This window comes from Coenobita brevimanus, chromosome 100 (assembly GCF_032717465.1).
Source record: "Coenobita brevimanus isolate Jiangsu-jjx chromosome 100, ASM3271746v2, whole genome shotgun sequence".
NCBI classification, from domain to species: Eukaryota; Metazoa; Arthropoda; class Malacostraca; order Decapoda; family Coenobitidae; genus Coenobita; species Coenobita brevimanus.
Window position 1 is genome coordinate 30,816,919 of NC_137053.1, and position 19,418 is coordinate 30,836,336.

Below are 19,418 nucleotides of genomic sequence, written 5' to 3' on the forward strand. Positions count from 1 at the left end.
TAGGCATATGACAGAGGAGCTAGTTGGAGAAGAACAAGGGGGATTTAGGAAGGGAAAAAGGTGTGTAGATCAGATATTTGTTCTAAGATGTTTAGTGGAGAAGTATCTACAGAAGGGGAAGGAAAGTGTATGCTGCCTTCATGGACTTGGAGAAAGCTTATGATAGAATAGATAGGCAAGGTATGTGGAAGGTATTAAGAATATATGGAGTGGAGGGGAAATTGTTGAGTGCTGTGAAGAGTATGTACGAGGGAGCTAGGGCTACGGTGCGAGTGGATGGTGAGCTGAGTGAGTTCTTTGATCTCAGTGTGGGACTGAAACAGGGTTGTGTGATGTCTCCATGGCTGTTTAATATATATATGGATGGGGTTGTAAAGGAGGTGCAAGGTAGGGCAGTGGATGTGGGGGTGGCCCTAATGAATGAGGGTGAGATTTGGAAGCTTCCGGTGTTGCTGTTTGCTGATGATACAGTATTGTTGAGTGAAGATGAATGGGAGTTGCAATGTTTGGTGAATGAATTTGGGACAGTGTGTAGGAGGAGGAATCTGAAAGTTAATGTAAACAAAAGTAAAGTTATGGTGTTTGAGAGGAATGAAGTCACAGAGTGTGCAGTGAGGTTGGATGGTGAGGATATGGAGAATGTGAGTGCATTCAAGTACTTGGGTAGTGTGATGAGTAAGGATGGAACTTTGGGGGATGAAGTACGTGAAAGGGTACAGCAGGGAAGAAAGGTTGTTGGTACATTGAAAGCAGTGATGAGAAATAGGGAGGTGAGTATGGAAGTTAAGAAGTCACTGCATGATGGTATTGTGATCCCTACCCTGACGTATGGAAGCAAGGCGTGGACCTTGCAAGAGGGGAACAAGTCAAGAGTGAGAGCAGTGGAAATGAGTTACTTGAGAGGAGCATGTGGAGTGACGTGGAGGGACAGGTTGACGAATGAAGAAGTGAAGGAACGTTGTGGGGTAGATGTGGATGTGGTTGAAAAGATTAGGAGAAATACACTGAGGTGGTTTGGACATGTGGAGAGAATGGAGAATGAAAGACTGACTAAAAGGGTGTATGTAGGTGAGGTGGAGGGAGGGAGAGGAAGGGGTAGACCGAGGATGAGGTGGAGGGATGGAGCTGAGAGGTATATGAGGGAGGGGGGGGTGAGTTGAGGGGAGGGGAGTCAAATGGTGGGTGACAGAGTGACTTGGAGGCGTTTTGTCTGCGGCCACCCTTTGCGGGATTAGGGCGTCGGGCTATAGATAGATAGATAGATAGATAGATTAGTTATTTGTAAGGCACAGTTTTCTATGGCGGAGGCTTAACCCAGAACCAATAAGCCACGCCTTAGGCGACTTGACTGTATATATATATATATATATATATATATACATATATATATATATGTATGTACACACACACACAGACACACACACATATATGTATACACACACACACACACATATATATATATATATATATATATATATATATATATATATATATATATGTATACACACACACACACACACACACACACACACACACACACACGGCATCGTCGGAGGTAGACGTCTGTACCGGCGCTCCATACCAGCTCAACACGGCCAGAGGCATTACCTAAATAAGTATCTTTGAATGAGTCAAGCTCTGTACCAGGTTAGACTAAATGATTTTCATTATTAAAAGGAAAAGAAATAATAAGTTTAAATAAGACTGGTTCAACAACAAAGAACCACGATGCGTTGAGTCAGCTGGGTTTGTTTATACTACAGCAAGACGGGGAAAGCGTGCATGCTTTGTAAGTACACACTCTGTTCATTTAGTATTACAAAATGGATACATACTTCAGTAAAACAAATTTGGAGAAGAAAAGGGATAAAAGTAAAAAGCAAAATGATGATTTCTACCAAGAACTGGTTGAAGTGGAGACTCACAATAGACTGGTTGAACGTGTACACAAACTAGAAATGGCTTTCAAAAATGAAATTGATGAAATAAAGAAGCAAATGCACTTGCAAAAGGTAGAGATAGAAAAACTGGGAAGGGAGGCCAATAAGAAAGACACAACCATCAGTGAACTAACAGTGGAATTGAATACCCTTAGGAAGAAAGTGAGTGAAATGGGAAGTACAGTAGTTAATCACGAGAGTGTTATGGAAGAGTTAAAAAATGACACAGAGACAATTAGACAAGCAAGCAGTCTTATGGACCAGAGCAGTGATATTGAGGAGAAGATAACACAGGTGAATGAAGCTGTGCAAAGCTACAAAAATGATGCAGAAATCACGTATGCTGAAATGGTGAAAGTAAAGAAAGACTTAGAAACAAGGGTGGAGGAAAAAAACATTAAAAAGGAAGTGAAAAGAATAATCCAAAACAATCCAAAGTTAGTCAGAGATTCAGTAGAAATAAATAAATCAATAGTAATCACTGGTATAGAAGAGGAAGAAATTAAAAACAAAATCACTAGAGACAAAAAGGAGATGGCAAATGTAATGAGCTTACTGAAAGAAGTATCAGAGGAAATCTGTAGTAAAGACATAGAGGAACACAAAAGGTTAGGGAAATACGAGAAAAGCAAGACAAGACCTCTAAAGGTGACTTTCCAGAGTGTAAACAATGTGGAAGAGATACTAAAAAATGCAAAGAATCTTATGGAAAAAGAGGAGTTCAAAAATGTATGGATAAAAAGATGTCTAACACAAGAGGAACTGGAATTACTGAAAGAGAAAAGGGAGGAAGCAAAAACAAAAAATGAGGGAAGATCAGAAGAGGACAAGAAGAAATTTTTTTACAAAGTAATAGGATTGCAGGTACGAAAGTGGTACACAAACAGGATGGAAGAAAAAGGAGGAAGTTAGTAGAACCATGTCATGACAAGTATATAAACAAGATGATAAAGTTGATGTACTCAAATGTGGATGGAATGGTATCTAAATTACTAGAGATGAATGATTATGTCAGAGAAAATGAACCACAAATAATATGCCTAACTGAGACAAAATTAACACCAAGGATATCCAGTGACATACTAAACTTAGAGGAATACAATATATGGAGAAGAGACAGAAATTTAAAAAAAGGAGGAGGAATTATAATATTAACTAAGAAAAATCTAAAAGTCAAGGAAATAAACCTAGATATACCATCACAAGTAGAACTGATTGCAGTAGAGATCGACACATCTGAAGGTAAAGTAATTGTAGCCACTTTGTACATGCCACCGAGATCAAACACATGGGAAAGAGACGACTATGAGGGCCTGGCATAGAGTACAATTCAGAGTATAAGATCATTGCTACATAAAATGGAAGAGAAATCGGAAAGAATTGTACTAACTGGGGACTTCAATACAAATATAAATTGGAATACTCTAGATATAAATAGCCAAGAAAGCTGTTGGGACCAAAAGCTCCTGGATCTCGTACAAGAGTTTTTCTTAACGCAACATGTGAGGGAAACCACTAGAAAAAGAGGATTTGATGTACCTTCAGTGCTAGATCTAATATTTACTAGGAAGAAAATGACATTGACAGTTTAATATATCACCCTCCACTCGGCAAAAGTGATCATGCAGTACTAAATTATAACTTCAGGATAGCATATGACATAGTAAACAGCAATGACAGTTACAAAAAGAGACTAAACTATAAAAAGGGAAATTATCAAGACCTAAAGAAGTATTTCTTAGAAGTTGACTGGGAAAATGAGCTTAGAGGACAAGATTTAAATGCTGTATATAAAAAATTTTGTGAATTTTATGAAATAGGAGTCCAGAAGTACATCCCACAGCACAAAGAAGCAGATAAGAAAATACAGAAATGGTTCAATACAGAATGTAAAAAATCTAAAGAAAGAAGAGATTTGTTGTGGAATAGATACAGAAGACACAATAGTGAAAGGGCGTATAATAATTACAAACAGGCAAGAAACGACTATACAGGAATAAGGAGGGAAGCCCAAAAACAGTTTGAGGAGGATATAATAAATAAAAGTAGTGATCAACCAAAGCTGTTCTACAGCTATATCAGAAGCAAAACCAAAGTAAAAGATATAATACAATCCATCACGGACGAGGGAATCACTTATACACAAGAGAAAGATATTTGTGAAGCACTAAATAAGAATTTCCAATTAGTTTTTACAGAAGAAAAAATTTTTGAGAGGGAATATGTGGAACACGCATGTCCACACATACTACCAGATATACAAATAGCAGAAAAAGTAATACAAGAGGAGTTAAGTAGATTAGACAGAGGAAAAGCAAGTGGTCCGGATGAAATTTCATGTTGGGTGTTACGAGAATGTGCAAAGGAGTTAAGTAAACCATTATTTTTAATTTTCAAGAAATCCTTGAGTCAAGGGAAACTACTTGATATTTGGAAAAAAGCAAATATAGTCCCCTTATTCAAGAAAGGAAATAGACAAAATCCTCTCAACTACCGACCAGTATCACTGACTAGTGTTGTAAGCAAGGTATTAGAAAAACTTATAAGAAAAGCTTGGGTAAATCATCTAGAAGAACACAGTATGATAACAGAAAGACAGTTTGGTTTCAGAAAAGGAAAATCATGTGTTACTAATCTGTTGAGCTACTATGACAGAGTAACAAACACAATACAGGAAAGGGAAGGATGGGTGGACAGTATCTATTTAGATTTCAAGAAAGCTTTTGACACAGTACCACACCAAAGACTTTTATGGAAGCTGTACCATCAAGGAGGAATTCAAGGCAAACTGTTTTGTTGGATGCAAGACTTTCTCATAAAAAGAGAAATGAGGCTACTCATCATGGAAAGAAGTGACTAGTGGAGTACCACAGGGTTCGGTGCTGGCACCAATCATGTTTCTAGTGTACATAAATGATATAAACAGTAACACTGGAAATGAGAGCTATCTGAATATGTTTGCAGATGATGCAAAAATACAAAGGAGAATTACTAGCACAGACTCTTGTAGGGAGCTACAAGAAGAATTAAATAAACTTCATGAATGGAGTAGTACATGGCAAATGGAATTCAATGTGGACAAGTGTCATGTAATCAAGTTTGGTAAAAGTGGAAAAAGACCTGATTGGGATTATAAGTTAGGAAATAAAACCCTATACACATCAGAAAGAGAGAAAGACCTAGGTGTGATTATCAATAACAGACTATCTCCGGCTGACCACATCAGCGAGAAGGTACGGAACATGTATACACTGCTTGCAAATATGAGAATAGCATTCACATACATAAATGAAGACATGCTAAGAAGGATAATAACATCATTCATTAGACCAACCCTGGAATATGCATCAATAGTCTGGAGTCCTCATCTCAAAAAGCATATAGACAAGATTGAAAAAGTTCAAAGGGCCGCTACAAGATGGATACCAAGCTTAAGGGACCTAAGCTACGAAGAAAGACTAAATAAACTGAATCTACCAACACTACAGGAGAGAAGGAAAAGAGGTGACATGATAATGCTATATAAGTGCATATCGGGAAAGGAGAAAATAGACATAAATGATTACTTAACATATGGAGAAGCATCAGCAAGAGGACACTGCAAAAAACTGCATAAGAAGAGAGGTGATAAAGACGTAAGGAAATTCAGTTTCCCAAACAGAGCAATTGATCAATGGAATGCACTACCGAATGAAATAGTGTGTGCCAAAACAATTCACAAATTTAAGGATATGTACGATAAATATGGTCTAAGACACGGGACAATACGAGCTTGACTCATTCCTGTAAAGATACAATTAGGTAAGAACAATTAGGTAAGAACATATATATATATATATATATATATATATATATATATATATATATATATATATATATATATATATATATATATATACACACACACACACACATATATATATATATATATATATATATATATATATATATAAAATGTTACAGACAGCTTGTGAAATCAGTCATTTAGTGAATAAAGGTTAGTTTAGTTTAGGATTATTTAGGATAAGTTTAGGTTAGGTTGAATTAGGATAAGATTAGGTTACGTTGATTTAAGCTGAATAGAGAAGGGAGCAGTAACTTCCAGTATAAGTGGCTTATGCTGGAACTTACCTCTCTCTTGTCTATTTAGCCTATATTTAACCTAACCAAACTTTATCCTAAATCAACCTAAAATAAACCTAAACTAAACTAACCTTTAATCACAAAATGACTGACTTCACAAGCTGCCTGTTTTATATATATATATATATATATATATATATATATATATATATATATATATATATATATATATCACTCACCTAACGCCTAAAATGACTGGATAATTTAAGATTCTAAGAATTTTCTCTTATAGAAGCATTCGTCGCAAATACTTTTCTTCGTACATTAAAAAAAAAAAAAATGGGGGGGGGAGGGCTGGATCTATTTATTGTCTTTCACTGTATGTAAAGCAAACCTAACCTGATTTAATTTAGTCTGGGCGTATATTCAATAACAGACGGAGCTACGAGCTGAACAACCCCCACTCCTTTAGTACAGGAAAGTTTTTTTTTTTTTTTTTTTTTTTTTTTGCCTATCGACCATTGAGGCCGGAGCCTCTGGTCATTAAGGCAAATAGATATATATATATATATATATATATATATATATATATACAAACATATATATATACATACATACATACATACACATCCATGCATATGAACACACACTTTCATGCACACGTACATATATATAAAATAATTTTTATTTTATTATTTTTTTGTAGTTTTATTTTTATTATTTTTATTTATTTTTTGTATATTTTTAACCTTATATTACTTATAAACAAAAATACCTAATTTAAAGACCCTAAAACTAACCACCTAACAGACAAATCGCTAACCTATACTAAATCCTAAGAGACAAATAACTAGGCCTACACTAATATTCAAAAAGCCTCGACCAAGAGAACACCATCGACTGCAGATATGTAATGCCTTTCTACATCACATACCTGCACTCATCACCTGGTGACTGTCAGTCGAGGCACAACCTAATATAGAGGAAAGTGCATTTGCAACGGATGTATATATAAGAAAAAAATATTAAAATTGCAAAAACTAAATGACGTATATATGAATTTCATTCTACTTTAGCTGGGTGTATTTCCGAAATAATGCCACAGATTCTGTGTAACTCTTACACTGTAATAATGGCACTGTAAATAATATGTAGGCGTACGATGATTTATACATAAATATAGACAGTACCTTTTTTATCTGTTCTGGCCTTTATATCAGACGTCTGGCAATGCATGGTTAGCTTGATGATATCACCAGTGTTAGAGACGTGATTATACTTCAAATATTTAATAAAAACAAGTGTTTGAGCACGTCGTGCCGCCCAACACCTTCCGTAGAGTTGAGAACAACGTAGTCTACGTTCAACCTGAGTCACGTGACCCACAAGCGCCATGTGTTATTGCCCCTCCCATACTATGGGCAGCAGAGGCGGGTAAGTTGAATTTCCAGGTTGCTTTTTGCTTTTAACTGTAATTAGATTTCTTCATTAAATATGCCTCGCTATGTTGCGTGATAATACTTCACCCGACCTCTAAAAAGAAAGATGATGCACAGATTTCCAAGAAATCCTCCAAGAAGAAAGGAATGGGAAATAAAGTTCATGTGGGAAAAATGGAGAGTAAATAATGTCATATTTGTGTTTGGTGGGTTTTTATGAACACATTATTTTGTGCATTCGAAAGACTGCCCTGAACTTGCTTACAGTTAGTATGTTTTCCTGGTAAAGATATCTAAAAAACGGACAAGTGTGGTATTCCACAAACGAGTCGTCAGTTGTAAGAATCGTGATTATTGTTATGCTAGGTGTTTTTAGGTCGACTTCTCGTCCTAAGAACACTAGCTACTGAGCGGGGTTCTCTTTCGAGACCGGTGTCGTATGCACGGAGTGACTTATGCTGGAAGTAACCGTTTCGCTCAGTGCGCATGCGCCGAGTGGCCGTTTAGCTTCTATTTTGAAAGTATCCGCATGTTATCTCAAATTTTGTGCCATTTATCAACAACATTGTATGAAATACATGTGTCAGAAAGATAGTTGGATGTCTTATCGACCTGTAGGTAACTATAGGTCGATATATAGATATACATAAATATAGGTATATATGTATGTTACAGGCAGATTGTGAAATTAGTCATTTCGTAAATTAAGATTAGATTATTTTAGGTTTATTTAGGTTAGGTTGATCTAGGATAAGGTTAGTGTTATGCTGAGTGTTTTTAGGTCGACTCCTCGTCCTAAAAACACTAGCGACTGAGCGGGGTCCTCTTTCCGGACCGGAAGTAAAGCACCAACAAAGGAACAGGACATAAAAACTAGGCAGTATACCTTAACACATCTATTGCCTTAATTCTAAAACCGTTACAATATGATACAGAGTGATATTTGAGATACAGGATACAGGGACACAGAGTTAGGCTTTGATAGCACAAAATACAGTTGCACTTAACACACGATATGATACATGTATACCAATGTCTTTAGTTATATATGTGTAGATACCCGTCTTTCATTTAAACCCAAAATATATATACACACAATAACAAAGGGAATACACAAGGTTAAGAGTCTGGGGGAGGAATATTACTATAATGAAGTCAGGGTGCGGATCACGACACTCGGCTCAGTTAACTAGTCGCGGCGACACTTTACACAGGCTTCTGGTTCTCCTGCGCACCCTGATCGTCATTCACAATTACGGGAAGTTTCTTTATTCTAGGCAGGTGATATTACTCTACTTATTATTATTGAATATTTTCTACTCTATTGGGTATGTAAGTCTGTTGGGTTAATAACAATAGCCACTGGTTTTATATGGATCACACTGTCACTGTTCACTGTTCCTCTTCCTCGGGCTTATTTTCGGTCTAAGGGGCGTCACTAATTTATCCGTGTTTCCTGGGTTGATTCACTCCGTCACTGTTTGAGGGGGAGGACCTCAGGGGGACTCTGCCTGAAACGGGCAACACACTACCCGCAGGGGAGTCACTGCCCGGGTCCGGGCCGTCGGTGAGTCGCAGGGAGGCCCTCCTGTCTGGGGGCCTCGACCTGAAGGGAGGCCCTTACCTCGGGGTCTCGTCGGTGGGGTGCAGGGAGGCCCTCCTGTCTGGGGGCCTCGACCTGAGAGGTGGCCCTCGGGACTAGGGCCAAACAGCTGGAGGAGGCGGGCCTGACGTCGGCGGCTCCGCGGGGTGAGGGAGTCGGGGTTGCCCTCGCCTGTAGTCTGCTGGGCTCGCCTGGGGGTCCTGGGGGTGCGGTCGTCTGCCAGGGGACGCGCCGTCAGGGTTGGGCTGCGGCCTCGTCTCCTGCTGGTGCCTGTGAAAGACAGAGATTTCCCAGGAGTGGGAGGCAGGTCCGGTCTCGGACTTTGCCTCCACTCTGGTGACACCTCCGGGGCAACACTCCCGGGTGGTGTCGAGCAGTTCCCGCAGGGGAACGCGGTAGATGGAGTGTACATGGAGACCGTGTCCTCTCCTACATACAGGGAGGGAAGCACAGAGGCGACTCTCTCTCCTGGGTCTGTCACAGCCGTGGCTCCAGGTCTTTTTACCCTGGGACCCACTTTTAGCTGTCTACTAGGGCCTCCTGCCCTTGGAGTGGCAGAGGGTACTGGAACCTCGTGGCGCACTAAAGGGCCTTCTGCCCTAGACTTGGCGGAGGGTACTGACACCTCGTGGCGCACTAAAGGGCCTCTTGCCCTAGACATGGCAGAGGGTACGAATGTGGTAGGACCACATATTATAATTGCAAATCATAATAGATAGATAGATAAATAGATAGATAGACAGCCCTCTGCGAGCCTGGGAAAAGGAAATGAGGTTTGGAAGTTACACTGAGGAAAGCTGACGACAGCGGCCAGTAAGGAGATGATGCAGTTAGCTGTCAGCAGTCCTCTCATGAACAAAGACCTAGTCCATCCACGAGGAACACACGTGACACACCCCTGCTACACCAGAATTTAGGAAAGAGAGCAGACGGAGGTTAGCTATAGAACAGAGAGGTCGAGAAGGGGACAAGCGATCCTAGAGACAGGTCACGGGAGAAGGGCTTGGCAATTTGAGAGAGAGACAGATAGCGAGACAGGGAGGTAGCTACCCGGGACTTATACTTCGTTCCGTGTAAGCGACTTGTTAATATTTCCAAGACAAATAAAAATAGTCCCATACTATTCTTTACCTCTCCTGTCACTACATGACAAATAGGAAGCTACTACAAGATATAAAAGCCGCTCAACCACAAGTCTAAAATATATATATAACTCAATTACAACTCAACCACAAAAGAACCACAAGGTATTTTATGACACAAGTCATTTATGACACGAACACCTCGTGGCGCACTAAAGGGCCTCTTGCCCTAGACGTGGCGGAGGGTACTAACACCTCGTGGCACACTGAAGGGCCTCTTGCCCTAGACGTGGCGGAGGGTATTGACACCTCGTGGCGCACTAAAGGGCCTCCTGCCCTTGAGGGGGTAACTATGGCTGTCACCAAAAGGTTACTTGGGACTGAATTCTGTTCAGTCCCACCCCACTGCTGGCGATGGTTCTCCCACTTGCAAGGTCATTGCCGATCTTTGTTCACCTGGTGTCGGGGCAGTTGCGGGGAAAAGGGGCGCAGGTCAGTAGTGGGCGGGTGATCCTCTTGCCCTGGGTCACTAGCCCCCCCGTTGTGTCTTCCTGGGGTGGTGGTGTGGTGGTGGCCCGGTGGTGGGGTGGGGGGTGGCTGGGTTGGTGGTCCGTCAGCAGGCATTTTACCACTGTCTTCGTCGAAAAAGTCACGACCTCGTGACAGCAGGTGGTAGGTGGTGGAGGTGGACGTCTTGTGGGCTGGGGTGAGGTGTTGTAGGAGGTTTGCCCAGTGGTGGGATATGTTGTTCGGCTCCCGATGGGGGTTGAGAGAGAGACGGATGGAGAATGGATGGTCTGTCTGGCGTAGGAGGCGGAGAAGGTGGGGTGTCCGACGGATCTTGATGGGTGGCTGGTTGCGAGGGAGCCAGTAGATTCTGGTAACCCTCATCGTGGTGGTTGGTGCCTGGTGAGGAGACAGTAGCTGTGTGCTGGAGAGTGATGAGGGGTAGGTGCTTTTATGGGGAATGGGTCTGTGGGAGGAGCATTTCACTTTGGGAAATTGGGATTTGGGAGGATTCCATTGTGCTTGATGGAGAGGGAGGGTGATGGGGGAGGTGTTTGGGGGAGGGGGGGGTTTGTGGTGGTGGGTGGCGGGCCAGGCGTGCACTGGGGGGTGGTGTTGGAGTGTATCTGGATGGTGGGCATGAGAGGCGGCCTGATCTGGTAGTGGTGGTGGTGAGTGTGGGTGTGGGTGGTGAGGGTGGTTGTGCACGTGGTGATGGTGAGGGCGTGCGGCTGTTGGGGGGCGAGGCGGGTGGGAGTGCGGTGTGGCGTGTATAATGGGCATGGTCGCGGGGGAGGGGGAGGGTGTTTGATGGGGTAGGTAGGGGAGCGGTGCGGGTGCAGGTGGCAGGGGGGTGAGAAGTGAGGTGTGAGGAGGTGGCGGCTTGAGGCAGTGGTGGTGAGGTAGGTGGTGGGGGCGACGTGATGTGGGAGGTGGTAGGAGGATGGGTGGTAGAGAGGGGTGTGGGAGGCAGTGAGTGGGTGGTGGTGCTGGGCGGGGGTGGTGATGTGGGCGGTGGATGTGGTGAGTCGGGATCAGGTGTTATGGGGGGTGGTGTGGTTGTTGGTGAGGTGCTGGGTGGGGGTGAGAAGTAGTAGGAGTAGGAGTCTGGGGGGTAATTCTCAGAAATGTCTGTGTGGCCAGGTTTGCGGGAAGAGGTGTGGGGCACGCAGGTGTGGGGGTGGTCATTGTTGGGTGGGTGGAAGGGTCGGATGTGGTGATTGCGATACGTGCATTGTTGGCCTTGCTGATTTATGATTACTTGATAGGGGTTGGGGACTCGGGTTATGGTGAAGGGGCCAATGAATTGGGGTGAGATCTTATTTGGGGTAGGGAGGTGTGCCACGACAACAGATTGGCCAAGTTTGTATGGGTTGGTGTGGTTGGTGTCGGGCGTAAGGTCCTGTTGTGTTTGTAGGTGGTGGAGGCGGCGTTTGAGGTGGTGGAGAGGGTCAGTAGTGAAGGGCGGGGTGGGTGGCTGGAGGTGGTGGTGGAGGGGTAGGAGAAGCGGGGTTTCCCCGAAGACTCGTTCGTGTGGTGTTATGCCGTCTTCTCGTGGGCATGTGTTTAGGCCCCATTGTACTATCTTGACATGGACAGGCCAATCTTCATTCCCTGTTTACATGATGCGAGTGTGGACCTGATTGAGGAGGGAGCGATGACTTCTTTTGCAGATGCTGTTGCCTTGGGGCCAGTGGGGGGATGAGTGGGAGATGTGGAACCCGAATATTTTTGCTAACTCTTGCCAAACTTTTCCTGTGAACTCTGGTGCGTTTTCCGAGTGCAAGGCCTGGGGAATGCCAAAATATGGGAATACGTGGTGAGTTAAAGCATCTGCAACAGATACTGCACTGTGATCTTTTGCGGGGCATGCGATGATGAATTTGGAATAGATGTCCACGAAGGTGATTATGTATTTATATCCTGTTTTGGGCGTGAGGAGGCCAACGACGTCGAGGGAAAGTAGTTGCCAGGGTTTTGTTGCTGTTATTTTTCCTGAGGGGCCTGGTGTGCGGGTGATGTCTTTCCCTAAAGCACAAGCGCGGCAGGATTGTATAATGTTCTTGGCGATGGTGGAGGGGTTTGGTGTCCAGTACATGTCACTGAAAACTTGGACGAGTTTCTTAGTGCCCAGGTGAATGCCATTGTTGGCGTGAAGGTGCAGCATGGTGTCGTGGGTGGTGGTGGGGCTTAGGACGATGTGGCCGTTTGGGTTGAACAGGTGTTCGCCGTGCAGGTGGAGTTTGTTGAAAGTGTTTGGCGGGATCCAGGTAGGGCGTTGCTTATCGTGCCACATTTGGATAAGGTCTGGTTCTGCTGAGATGGCGTTGATGGGTAATCGGGAAAGGGCGTCGGCGTTTGTGTGGATCTTGCCTGGACGGTATGATATCTCAAAGTTGTATTCCTCGAGAGCTTCTCGCCATCGTATGAGTTGTGCATTGGTGGTGTTGGACTGACATAACCACTGTAGGGATTGGTGATCGGTAATGATAATCACATGGGTGCCTGAGATGTACGAGCGGAAGTAATCGAGTGACCAGATAATTCCCAGGCATTCACGTTTGGTGGCTGCGTAATTTCTCTCCGCAGGGTTTAAGGTGCGGCTGGCACAGGTGATGATATGCTCGCGGCCGTCTTGGACTTTGGCAAGGACAGCCCCTATGGCGAGGAGTGAGACGTCGGTATATAGACGGAAAGGCAGGTTGTAGTCTGGGAAGGCGATGACTGGGGCGGTCAGTTTAGATTTGAGGGTGGTGAATGCTTTCTTTCTGGGTTCTGTCCAGACGAAAGGTTCTCCTTTCTTGGTGAGGTCGTGCAAAGGTTTGGCGATGTCTGCAAAACCTTTCACGAAACGCTGGTAATAGGAGGTTAAACCTAGGAAGGCTCTGTGTTTCATGCACATCGCGGGGTAGGGGGATGTCGGCAATTGCACGTAGCTTGTCGGGGTCGAGAGGGATGCCCTCTGCATTGATCAGGTGTCCTAGGAAGGAGACTGAGCATTCTGCTAAAACACATTTTGTGGGTTTTAGTTTGAGCCCGGCCTGGCATATACGCTGGAATACCTGTTTGAGGCAGTGGAGGTGGTCAGCCCAGGTGTGGCTGAAGACGATGACGTCATCTAGGTAAGCCAAACAGGTTTCCCAGGTGAGTCCGCTCAGAACAGATTCCATGAGGCGGGAAAATGTGGCGGGGGTGTTGCAGAGTCCGAAGGGAAGGACGTTAAATTATAGTGCTTCCCGTTTGATGTTGAGAAGGCGGTTTTGAGTTTGTCATCGGTGTGGACTGGGACTTGCCAATAGCCTGATTGTAGGTCTAGGGTAGATAACCATGTCGATCCGTGGAGGGAGTCTAGAGAGTCGTCGATCCTGGGTAGTGGTGTAGTGTCTTTGATTGTAACGTCGTTCACTCTGCAGTAATCGACACAGAAACGCATGGTTCCGTCCTTCTTTCACACGAGTACCACAGGTGAGGACCATGGGCTATTGGAGTTTGAGATGACACCGGCATCGAGCATATCCTGGACCTGCCGGTCTTCTTCTGCCCATTGTTTTTTTTTTTTTCGGCGTGATGGTTGGCGAATGGGAGGTCCTATAGTATGAATCTCGTGGCTGAGATGGGTGGTGTGGCCAAGATCGGTCGGGCCGGCGGAGAATAGGTCCTGAAAGTCCAGGAGTAGTTGGTGGAGGCTGTTTGTTTGGGAAGGGGATAGATGTGATGGTAGGTTGGGGAGGGTGGGGTGATTGGGGGGTGGTGCTGAGCACGGTTCTGCTTCTTCTGTATTGCCAATGACGAGTCCTCGTGGCAGAGTTAAAGGTGTTGTGGCGAGGTTTGCAATAGAGATTTGGTGGGCGTGGGGGGGAAGGAAAGTGGGGGAAACTAGACAGGATGATAGGGGTCCGGTGGGTATGGATGGTGAGAAAAGGACTGATGTACCTGAGGGTCTGGTGAGTGTCACTCAAGCTTCGTGGTGAGGTGGAATGGTAATAGTGGAAGCAATAGTGGCATGGAAGGAGGGAGAGGGGGGTAGTAAGGGTGGAATGGGAGATGGGGGTGGAGGGGGATGAAGTGAGGCATTGAGTGAGGCTGGGGTGGGGTTACATGTACAGGTGGGTTGGGGCGGGTGAGTGTTGTGGGGGGGTGGGGGTGGTGGTGTTGTTTTTCGTTGTCCTTCGTTGTTTTTTTTCCTTGTTGATGGATGCTTGGTTGGGGCGGGCTGGACTGAAGTGGAGGCAACGCTGATGACAATCGATGGTCACGTGGAGTTTCTGAAGGAGGTCCAGCCCAAGGTATCCATCATATTGATTACATTTAGAATCAAATATGATGAATGGGTGGTTGGTAGAGACTCGTTGGTGAGTGCTAGTTTGTAGGGCCCGGGTTTCCCCACGGATGGGTAGGGGGCCATCCCCCGCATCGACGAGGTTGGTTGAAGTGGGGAGGAGTGGGCTGAATGCTGAGGTGTGGCGGGAGTAGAAATGGGAGTAGAGGCATGACCTGGCTGCTCCCGTATCCACCAGTAGTCTTGCCTTGACCCCGTTTAGCCAAATCTTGTTGTAGACTGGGGGTCTGTAGTTGTGTGAGGTGGCCCCCACCACCATGGGGAGGTGTGGGGGCGGGCCTAAAAAATCCATGTGCTGAGGATGGGTGTGATCATCGTGTTCGTCTTCGTCCGGTCCTGGGTAGAGTAGTGGTGGCGCGTCGTCTTCCTGGGCGGCGGCGTCTAACGAGGAGACTTTCTTATACCCCTGGTGGAGATTCCTGCGCCTGCTTGCCTTGAGTTGCTCTCTTATGTCGTGCAGGGGGCAGGTGTGACTGCAGGCCGTGAATTCCCAAGGGTTTATGGTAATTAAGTTGCCTTGTTCCCTGGGGTTTGGGCGCTTCTTTTGTGGGTAAGCCCTGGGCACTGTAGGAGGTGGCTCTGTAGGCGGCTGGTGAGGTGGCAGCTCAGGTTTTGGTGGAGGGTTGTGACTGGTGGGGAATCTTGTTACTGCATAAAGGGGTTGTGGTGTGGGACGGGCGGCGAGGAGACGTCTGACGAGTTGCAGGTCCTGATCCATGTCCCCTGAGGGATCATAGATAAAGAAGTGCTCCCTGACTGTGCTAGGGAGAATCCTCAGCAGAGCATTAAATGTGTGAGTATCCCGAGTATTCATTGCTGCGTCAGGATAAGCGGCGCAGACGAGGCACCGAGCCTGGACGAAAGTGTCGTCTAGGTTACCGTCTTAGGTGAGGGCGTTGAGCTGCGAGAGAGCGACAACTCTGCCCATGGAAGGCATAAAAGCCTGTTTCACAATTTGCGTGAATTGGTCCCATGTCAGTTCTGGGACGACTTTTGGTGCGACAGTGGGGATTATTTTTCCCAGGTTAGGTAGTGTGACCGCAATTTTTTCCTTGTCCGAGTCAGACCCTATGTCTAAGAGGGGTTTAATCATATCTAAATACACATCAATGTCACATTGGTCCAGGTTAAATTTCGGCAATTGAATGTGCGGTTTGGCTGCCATTGTGCAAGTTTCCCTTTTTCGTTCTTCCGTGCTTTAATCGGATCCAGAACCACCGCTTACCACCAGTGTTATGCTGAGTGTTTTTAGGTCGACTCCTCGTCCTAAAAACACTAGCAACTGAGCGGAGTCCTCTTTCCGGATCGGAAGTAAAGCACCAACAAAGGAACAGGACATAAAAACTAGGCAGTATACCTTAACACATCTATTGCCTTAATTCTAAAACCGTTACAATATGATACAGAGTGATATTTGAGATACAGGATACAGGGACACAGAGTTAGGCTTTGATAGCACAAAATACAGTTGCACTTAACACACGATATGATACATGTATACCGATGTCTTTAGTTATATATGTGTAGATACCCGTCTTTCATTCAAACCCAAAATATATATACACACAATAACAAAGGGAATACACAAGGTTAAGAGTCTGGGGGAGGAATATTACTATAATGAAGTCAGGGTGCGGATCACGACACTCGGCTCAGTTACCTAGTCGCGGCGACACTTTACACAGGCTTTTGGTTCTCCCGTGCACCCTGATCGTCATTCACAATTACGGGAAGTTCCTCTATTCTGGGCAGGTGATATTACTCTACTTATTATTATTGAATATTTTCTACTCTATTAGGTATGTAAGTCTGTTGGGTTAATAACAATAGCCACTGGTTTTATATGGATCACACTCTGTCACTGTTCACTGTTCCTCTTCCTCGGGCTTATTTTCGGTCTAGGGGGCGTCACTAATTTATCCGTGTTTCCTGGGTTGATTCACTCCGTCACTGTTTGAGGGGGAGGACCTCAGGGGGACTCTGCCTGAAATGGGCAACACACTACCCACAGGGGAGTCACTGCCCGGGTCCGGGCCGTCGGTGAGTCACAGGGAGGCCCTCCTGTCTGGGGGCCTCAACCTGAAGGGAGACCCTTACCTCGGGGTCTCGTCGGTGGGGTGCAGGGAGGCCCTCCTGTCTGGGGGCCTCGACCTGAGAGGTGGCCCTCGGGACTAGGGCCAAACAGCTGGAGGAGGCGGGCCTGACGTCGGCGGCTCCACGGGGTGGGGGAGTCGGGGTTGCCCTCGCCTGTAGTCTGCTGGGCTCGCCTGGGGGTCCTGGGGGTGCGGTCGTCTGCCAGGGGACGCGCCGTCAGGGTTGGGCTGCGGCCTCGTCTCCGCTGGTGCCTGTGAAAGACAAAGATTTCCCAGGAGTGGGAGGCAGGTCCGGTCTCGGACTTTGCCTCCACTCTGGTGACACCTCTGGGGCAACACTCCCGGGTGGTGTCGAGCAGTTCCCGCAGGGGAACGCGGTAGGTGGAGTGTACATGGAGACCGTGTCCTCTCCTACATACAGGGAGGGAAGCACAGAGGCGACTCTCTCTCCTGGGTCTGTCACAGCCGTGGCTCCAGGTCTTTTTACCCTGGGACCCACTTTTAGCTGTCTACTAGGGCCTCCTGCCCTTGGAGTGGCGGAGGGTACTGACACCTCGCGCACTAAAGGGCCTCTTGCCCTAGACGTGGCGGAGGATACTGACACCTCGTGGCGCACTAAAGGGCCTCTTGCCCTAGACGTGGCGGAGGATACTGACACCTCGTGGCACACTGAAGGGTCTCTTGCCCTGGATGTGGCGGAGGGTATTGGCACCTCGTGCCGCACTAAAGGGCCTCCTGCCCTTGAGGGGGTAACTATGGCCGTCGCCAAAACGTTACTTGGGACTGAATCCTGTTCAGTCCCACCCCACTGCTGGCGATGGTTGTCCCGCCTGCAAGGTCATTGCCGATCCTTGTTCACCTGGTGTCGGGGCAGTTGCGGGGAAAAGGGGTGCAGGTCAGTAGTGGGCTGGTGACCCTCTTGCCCTGGGTCATTAGCCCCCCCCGTTGTGTCTTCCTGGGGTGGTGGTGTGGTGGTGGCCTGGTGGTGGGGTGGGGGGTGGCGGGGTGGGTGGTCCAACGGCGGGCATTTTAGTTAGGTTAAGGTTAGGTTAGGTTTGGTTAGATTAGGTTAATTTAGGATTAATAGAGAAGGGAACTGTAACTTCCAGCATAGTCACTCCGTGCACATGACACCCGGAACTAGAATACACTACAAGAGGAACAGGGCATAAAAACTCGGCAGACCAACCTTATACATATATTCCCTTAATTACAATCCTTACAATGCCCCACAATGATATACATGTACAAATTAATAGGGACACTGTCGGGCTTGGCCTGGTCAACTGGGAGCTGGGCTGATTAGAGGTGGTGTCCAGGAGTGGGACGTAGCTCGTCAGGTGTGCCTTCCTGTAGGAGGCACGGGACTACTGCCAGGGGTGATGTCGTCTGGATGGGGCTGGTGATCGGCGTACAGGGAGGCCCTCTCCTAGTGGGGCCTCGACCTTGGAGGTGGCCCTCTGGACTGGGGCCAAATAGGGCCAACAGGCTTGCCTTCGCCTGCTCCTGGAGGAGGGTCGTCTGTGGATGGGACTTGGGAGGCCCCGCCCCAGGGTCCTGGGGATGCCCCTGGGTGTCTAGGGTCTGCGGCCTCTGCAGGGTCAGACCGCTGTCAGGAGCTGTTTGTGGCATCCCTTCCTCATAGAGTCCGTCAGCGCTTGGCGTTGTCCAGAGGGGGTCTGCAGGGAGTGGATCCCCGGGCTCGGGATGGGCCCTCGCTACAACTCCTCAATCTGCAACTCCTCTGGGGGACTGCACCTGTAAGGAGAGAGAGGGACATCCCACTCAGCCTCTGGAGGGGTGGTGGGCCGAGCCAGGGATTTCCTCCAAAGGGGTAGTCTCAGGGGCTGTGGATGAAAGGCGTACAGTGGCCGTCCCTTCTGCGGTGAGAACAGTGGCTGTCACTGTGGTTCCACGAGCCCTGGAGACAACAGCCGAAGTGTGTACAGTGGCCATCACTTCCTGCCTGGTGCGTACAGTGGTCGTCACCGCGGTGCTGCTTGGGACAGCTGTGATGTAGTTGGCCAGGACTGCTTTCCTGCTGGTGGCCGTGTTAAGAGGAAGAGGGTCACAGGGCCGCAGGACACCTAGGCCCATCTCGCTCAGGCCTGTCACTCTCTCTATATGCCTCCCCGTGGTCTCCTCCTGGGGTGGGCATGGGGCCTTTTTGGGGTGGGTGTTGTGACACCCCTCCCTTGGTTTTCCATGGGGCTGGGCCCTCAGTAATAATTTGCAAAATACAGTAAAAGACTGAATATTATATTCCACTGCCTTTGGGAGGTTAATTGTGAGTTACCCCAAAAATCATGGTAAAAAATGAAAAATATAAATC